This window comes from Grammomys surdaster, unplaced genomic scaffold (assembly GCF_004785775.1).
Source record: "Grammomys surdaster isolate TR1022 unplaced genomic scaffold, NIH_TR_1.0 132, whole genome shotgun sequence".
NCBI lineage: Eukaryota > Metazoa > Chordata > Mammalia > Rodentia > Muridae > Grammomys > Grammomys surdaster.
Window position 1 is genome coordinate 53,266 of NW_021604590.1, and position 6,603 is coordinate 59,868.

Sequence of the window (6,603 nt, forward strand, 5' to 3'; positions counted from 1 at the left end):
AGGAGTAGTTTATTGTTCATAGCAAGATAGTTGGATCTGGATGTGCATGTGCCCCCTTTCCCCCGTGAAAGCCAGGGGGAGCTGACTTAAATAGGGAGTGGGGTGCCAGGCGGTGGTGGCGCACACCTTTAATCCCAGCACTTGGGAGGCAGAGGACAGCCAGGGCTACACAGAGAAACCCTGTCTCGAAAAAAACAAAAGAAAGGGGGGGGGAGTGGGAAAGAGGAGAGACTAGGGAGAAATAGCATAATTAACTACACTCCCCTGGCCTGTAGATAACTCATGAATATGGAAATCTGTTAGTCACGCCCTCTACCTGGATGGTGCGGCAAAACCTCTCTGGGAGAGGCTATTCTGAGCCAAACGTGTCTGCAAGGTGCAGGCTAATGGGGATGTATGTAGGCACATGTGGGGGTCGTCTGGAATCCGGGAGTGTGGGGAGATGAGTGCCGTCCCTGACAGGCCATGTCCCTGGTGGGTCCCCGGCTATCTCAGACCCCGTGCTCTATGGGGGAGACCAAGCCATCCCTTTTCGGCCCCACTCCAGAGAGAATATATAAATGTAGACAATGTAGTAAAGCCTTTGCGTGTAGCAGTAGTCTTACAAATCATGAAAAAAAGTCAAACTTCAGAGAAACTCCATAAACACAGTGTGGTAAAGTTTTGCACTTCCTGGGATCTACATACAAGAGTAAAACCCTTACTGTGTAATTGTTCTGTTAAAGCCTTTGTATATCTCAGTAGTCTTTGAAGTCCTGAAAGAACTCTTTTAAATCACTGCACACACAATGGAAAGATTAATTAAGAGAAATCTCTTTAATGATACCATGCATTCAGCTCTGGCTAATGCTCAAAGAAGAGCCAGGTGAGAATAGATTTTATTTCCCACCTAGGCTGTCACCCTTAAGTCTCTTTTAGGTTCAGGCCCCAGGTTAAGTTTTGAATAATTTATGGACTAGAGACTGAAAATCTAGCCACTTAGACAGATATTTGCACAGCAAAGATATTCCCAGAATTATTTCTTAAGTACACCAGTGCCTTGAAACAACATCAGTGACAAGCTCCTAAGTAGAAAGTCCCAGAGGATGAAAAAGAAAAAGTAGAAGGTAGAAAGTATAAAAACTGGGGTGGGGAGGCCTTACAGAAGCTATGTCTTATGCTAAGTAAGCCTTTTAAGAATAGCATCTTGTATACCGTGCAGGGTCGCGGGTGGTTTCATAGGGTGTGGGTGGCGGTGTGGGCGGCAGGCATTCCGGCACTGAGCGCCGGCTCCGAGACTGTCTGGGAAACCGCAGCTGCAGTGGCACAAGGCTCTGGCAGGAGTGAGCGAGAGCGCGGCTGTGAGCTGGAGCACAGCACAGGGCAGTGCCAGTGTAGCCTCTCGAATTGCAGCTACAGCAGCCTCGGACGGCTGGGCCCGAGAGGACATGGGGGAGGCAGACTGGAGGGTCTGCCTCTGTCCCAGCCTCCAAAGGCTGGCAAGCTCTTTCAGTTCCCTCTTTCCGAGGGCAGCTCGGGAGTGCCCGCAGAAGGAAAAGTGTTACAGCTCTGCCCACGGGGAGGAGAGAAGTGTTGTCATCCTTTGAAATGCGCAGGATAGCCGGCGACTGGCGAGGAGGAATCTCGAAAAAGCACTCCGACAGCGGGAAAGGTCTCACACCACACAACATCTTTACTTTTGAGCTTCGGGGGATATATACAGTTTTGGGGGGAGAGCAGGTAGCTTCTATTGGTTTGGTTTGAGAGCTTGGGAATGCCTTATTTGCATGGAGGTGTTTTTTCCTACGTGATCAAGGCCATGGACCTCTCCGTGGGAGGGGCTGTGGGGAGCGGAAGCTAAGAGAGCCTGATGGCTTTGGGAAAGTTCAAAGCGGCCTCCCATCCTACTGGCCTTCTTCAGACCAAGGTTCCTGGGGCTTCAGATCTTTCTACCAAGCTTTCTGGCTTTTTCTCATAGCCCACTGCCCCACAGTATACTACTTACAGTGAAAAATAGAAAGAAATGGGAGACTTCTATGAAGTCATCAGAAACTATCACACAGTGGGACAAACTCAGGAGATACTCAGGGCATCTTAAACTGATAAGCCTAACTAAGCATACAATGGATTTAGGACTGAAAACCACAACCCCATGTGGTGGAAAGAGTTGTATTCTCAAAATCTGAATCAACCTCGTCCCAAAGAACCCGGCCCCAGACCATGACAGCTCTCATAAGCAGATTCCAGGCTTTAGGGAAGGAGCTCTGTTTTTTTCTGAGTACATTGGGGTCTTTGGGAAAGCTCCCAAGGTCTAGGCCACAGGCTGTTATTGGTTCTGCCAAGCATGTTCCTGGGTTTGAAAAAAAGCTGCTGTGCCTCAGAGAAAGCCTTGCTTGGTTAGGCCAGCTCTCAACACAACAGATTGTTTTTTTCTTTTTCAAAGACTTGTTGTCACCAGGTGTCATCTTGTCCATGTGGCAGAACTATGCTTTTCTCAAGAAAATTAGACCTGTATGGCACACCAGGCCTTACTGTTGGTTATGATCCTTAAGGACCCCCTTGAACAGCTTGTTAGAGACTTGTTTTTTAATATAAGGAATTGCATGGTGGCTGGTTGTAAATAAGGGGTGTCTCATCTGTCACGATTTAGAGCCAAATTTCTGGACAGTCCTGGTGAACAAATGTGTATCCTAGTATCCTAATCTCTAACAGGCCTGGTTAGCATAACTACTTATCTGTGGGATGTTTTAGAGGCAGTTCTCCCTCAGCTAAGTTCTACTTGGTGTGCCTTACTATCCCCTAAGCATTGGTAAATCCTTTACATCATCAACTATACTTTTCTACGTCACACCTTAATATTGGATTGCTACCCAACACATGAGATGCCTTTTACCACCTACACAAATTAACTCCAAATGGATCTTATACCCAAATGTCAAATGCTAAGGGAAGAACTTGTAGTAGACAGTAGAGACACTAGGCCTCTCCAAGTTTGGTATCCTGCCAAGGATGTTTCTACACACAAGCCCCTGATCGAAATGCTTTGCCCAGATGCAGCCCCCATAAGTGAAGTTATTCAGAGGCCACAGCCATTCCAGAGAGCGCTTAGAGCCACAAGGGACCTCACAGGTGTCCACAACTTACCACAGTTTCCCACCCAGCCCCAGAGAAGACACAACACACCAGCTTCCCATGCTCAGCCGGCTGCTGTTCCCGAATGTGAACAGTGACTGTGCTAACCACTTCCCGATTTCAGAGCTTGCCTGAACTCCCCTCACACCACCCACCACCAGCGTTCAGGGCACCTCTCACCTTACCATTCAAGCCTACTTCAGCTACATGACTTAACCAACAACATGGAACCCAGAAGAACACCCTGCCTAGTCTGACTGGCAGTTCTGCCTGGAGGCCCTGACTAGCCAATGAATCTTGAGTGACACGAACACCTCCCTTAAGAATGGAAAAAACACAGCATAGCGGTTCCTGGCCCAGGCTTCCAGTCCATGCCTAGAGCTTTTCCTAATCTACAAAGATTTGCATTTCAGTATTACTTCTGCCTATCCTCCAAATAACCTGGCCAGCTGTCTTCCCACCCAGTCTCAGGGAGAACCCACTACTCAAGCTTCCTCTGCTCAGCAGCCTGCACCTCCTGTTTATGTGCAGCCTCCTTCACAACACCCAGCAGGAGCACGTAGAGCGCACACATAACACTGAACCATTCAAGCCTGCTCAGCTACTAAGCTCAGCCTGCAGCATCACACCCGGAAGATCCCGCCTCCTCCGCCTCTGACTAGCAGGTCAGCCTGGAGACTGATTGGTCAGTGAGTCTTGAGTGACTCGAGCACTTCTCTTGGGGTTAGAGTGTGCTGAAGGGTTACAGCATAGTGTTTCCTGGCCCAGGCTTCCAGTCCAGAGCCAGATCTTTTCTATATTTACAGAGATTTGAATTTCAGTAACACTTGTGACTGATCCTCCAGTAGTCTGTCTTCCCATCTGTCTTCCCACCTAGCCCTGGGGTGGACTCCACCTACTCCACCTTCCACAGCTCCTCCCCTTTGTGGGCGGTGGCCTTGTGCTTACGACATTGAGACTTAAGAGGTTGCCCGAGCTCCACTCTCTGCACTCAATAGGCTCTTCCCTTTCTTCCTCCTGGAATCAGGGTGGATAGCTCTCATAGCCCATCACTCAGGTTGCAGTGCAGTTATCAATCTGTCTGTCCCACAAGCGGAAGTGTAGGTACCCAGAATATTAACAATTAAAAAGGGATTTTAGGAAACAAGAGTTTTGTTTTGTGCCTCCATGCTGGGTTCAGGTAAACTGCAGCTATTTCTCACCTGGTAGGTATGAGACAAGCCTGGGAGAAAGGCAGGAAACAGATGACAAACCCTGTGGAGCTCTATTGTTGGCCAGCACATCTTCCTCAGGGGGATGGTGGAAAACCGGAAACAAAAACTCAGTGCACGCATGCGTACACACAGCGGTATTATTAAAGATTCTCTTGATGAACTGAACTGATAGAATGAATCTCTATATACATGTTGAGAGTGGATTTATTAGAATGATAAATCACAGTCTAATGATAGCTGTTTAACAATGGAAAGTTGGAGAATCCAGTGTGGTTCAATCTATGTGGCTGAGTGTCTCAGTTTGTCTTCAGTATGTACCAGAGATCGATAGAAGTAGGCTCTTCAATGCCAGGGGAAAAAAAGAAAAGAAAAGAAAGAAAGAATTTGCTAGCCATTGATAAGGTAAAATAGACATAGAGAACGAGTTACCATCTTCAATGTCCTTTATATATGTAGGCTGCCATCAGCAGTTGTGGTCTAGATTAAAGGTTAATATTAACACCTCAAAAAAATCCAGATTAAAGAAAGGTTTTCACATTTCAAAACCTATAATTAAGAAAAATCCCCCGCCGGGCAGTGGTGGTGCACGCCTTTGATCCTAGCACTTGGGAGGCAGAAGCAGGCGGATTTCTGAGTTCGAGGCCAGCGTGGTCTACAGAGTGAGTTCAGGACAGCCAGGGCTATACAGAGAAACCCTGTCTCGAAAAAACAACAACAACAAAAGATTTTAAAAAAATCCCCCAAAGTACCCCAACTCTTTTACTTTTAGTCAGTTCCACCTGTAGTCAGTTTGACTACCAGGAATAGCCATCACATAAGACAAGAGGGAAGAACTGAGAAAGATTTTTGTCTCCCCTGTGGCAGGCAAGGAGGGAATAGGCGTCATTTCCAAAGCAATGATTTCCTTCAAGACAGTAAGTATTGGGATTGAGGGAGTCTGGATAGGTTCACATATCGGTTTTCCTACTCCTACACAGGCTAAGTTAGCCATTGTTGGACTAGTTAGACCACAGCCTGTGAAATATTCTAATAAAGCCACTTTCTACATACATAGATGATCCTATCAGGTCAGATCATCTAGAGAATCTTTACTAACACAGCTCTGTGTGTGGATGTGTGTTCACCATCCCACTGAGGAAGACATGCCGGCTAACAATAGTGCTCCACAGGGCTTGTCGTCTGTTTCCTTTTTTCCTCCCAGCGTTCTCGTACCTACTAGGTGAATACTAGCTATGGTTTACCTAAGCCCAGCATGAAGGACTCTACCCAAGCCAAATTCGAGTATTTGCGGGTTTGTTGGGGGCAGCTCTTTAGAGGGTTCACTAGTTCCCAAGGAGGTCAGAGAAGTTGCTGTGGGTGGGTAGAATGAGGAGGGTGGTGGGGAGAAAGAGAAACGTGGAGCAAGGTAAGCTGGGAGACAAAAATGCGCGCGCGCGCGGGGGGGGGGGCGTTGGGAAGGAAAGCAGAGGGGGAAGGAGAGGGAAGGACAGGAGAGGGATGAGGAGGGAGACAGAGAAACAGAGAGACAAAGAATACAAAATGTCAGAATTATATAGGAAGAGCCTCTGGGGGAGGGAAAGCCCAGCCCATAGACGGGAAAGTTCAAGGTACAAGGTGGAGTGTGCCAGCCATGCCCTGTAACAGGTGGGGACTGAGTAGAGCTGGGAGAACCTGGAGGTTCAGCTTTATGTGTTAAATGTATGCGTGTCAGGCGCTTGTTCCAGGTCTGAATCCCAACAGCCACAAAACAAAAATCTTGCTTCCCAATATCTCTCTTTAATTGTTAATATCCTGGGCACCCCTCTACATGTGGGACAGATTGATAACTTCACTGCAAGTTGAATAATGGGCTATTCAAGCTATCCACCTTGATTCCAGGAGGAAGAAGGGGAAGAGCCTACAGAGTGAGGGAAGTCCAGGCTGAAGTCAGTCTTGGTGAGGACATGGTCACTGCCCACAAAGGGGAGGAGCAAGCGGCTGAGCGGTCGTCTGTGGAGTGGTGGGTCCTCCCTGGGGCTGGCCGGGGAGACGGATGGGTAGGCTATTGGAGGGCAGGCACAAGTGCTACTGAACCGCAAATCTCTGCGGATCTGGAAAAGGTCTTTTCCTGGACTGACATCCTCTACACCGGGTCTCTTCGGCAAGCTCCAACCCTCAGGGAGGTGCTCGAGTCGCTCAAGACTCCCTGGCCAATCAGGGCCTTCAGACAAACCTGCCAATCAAAAGAGGAGGCGGGTTTTTCCGGGTGCCATGATGCAGGTTTCACTTAGTAGCTGAG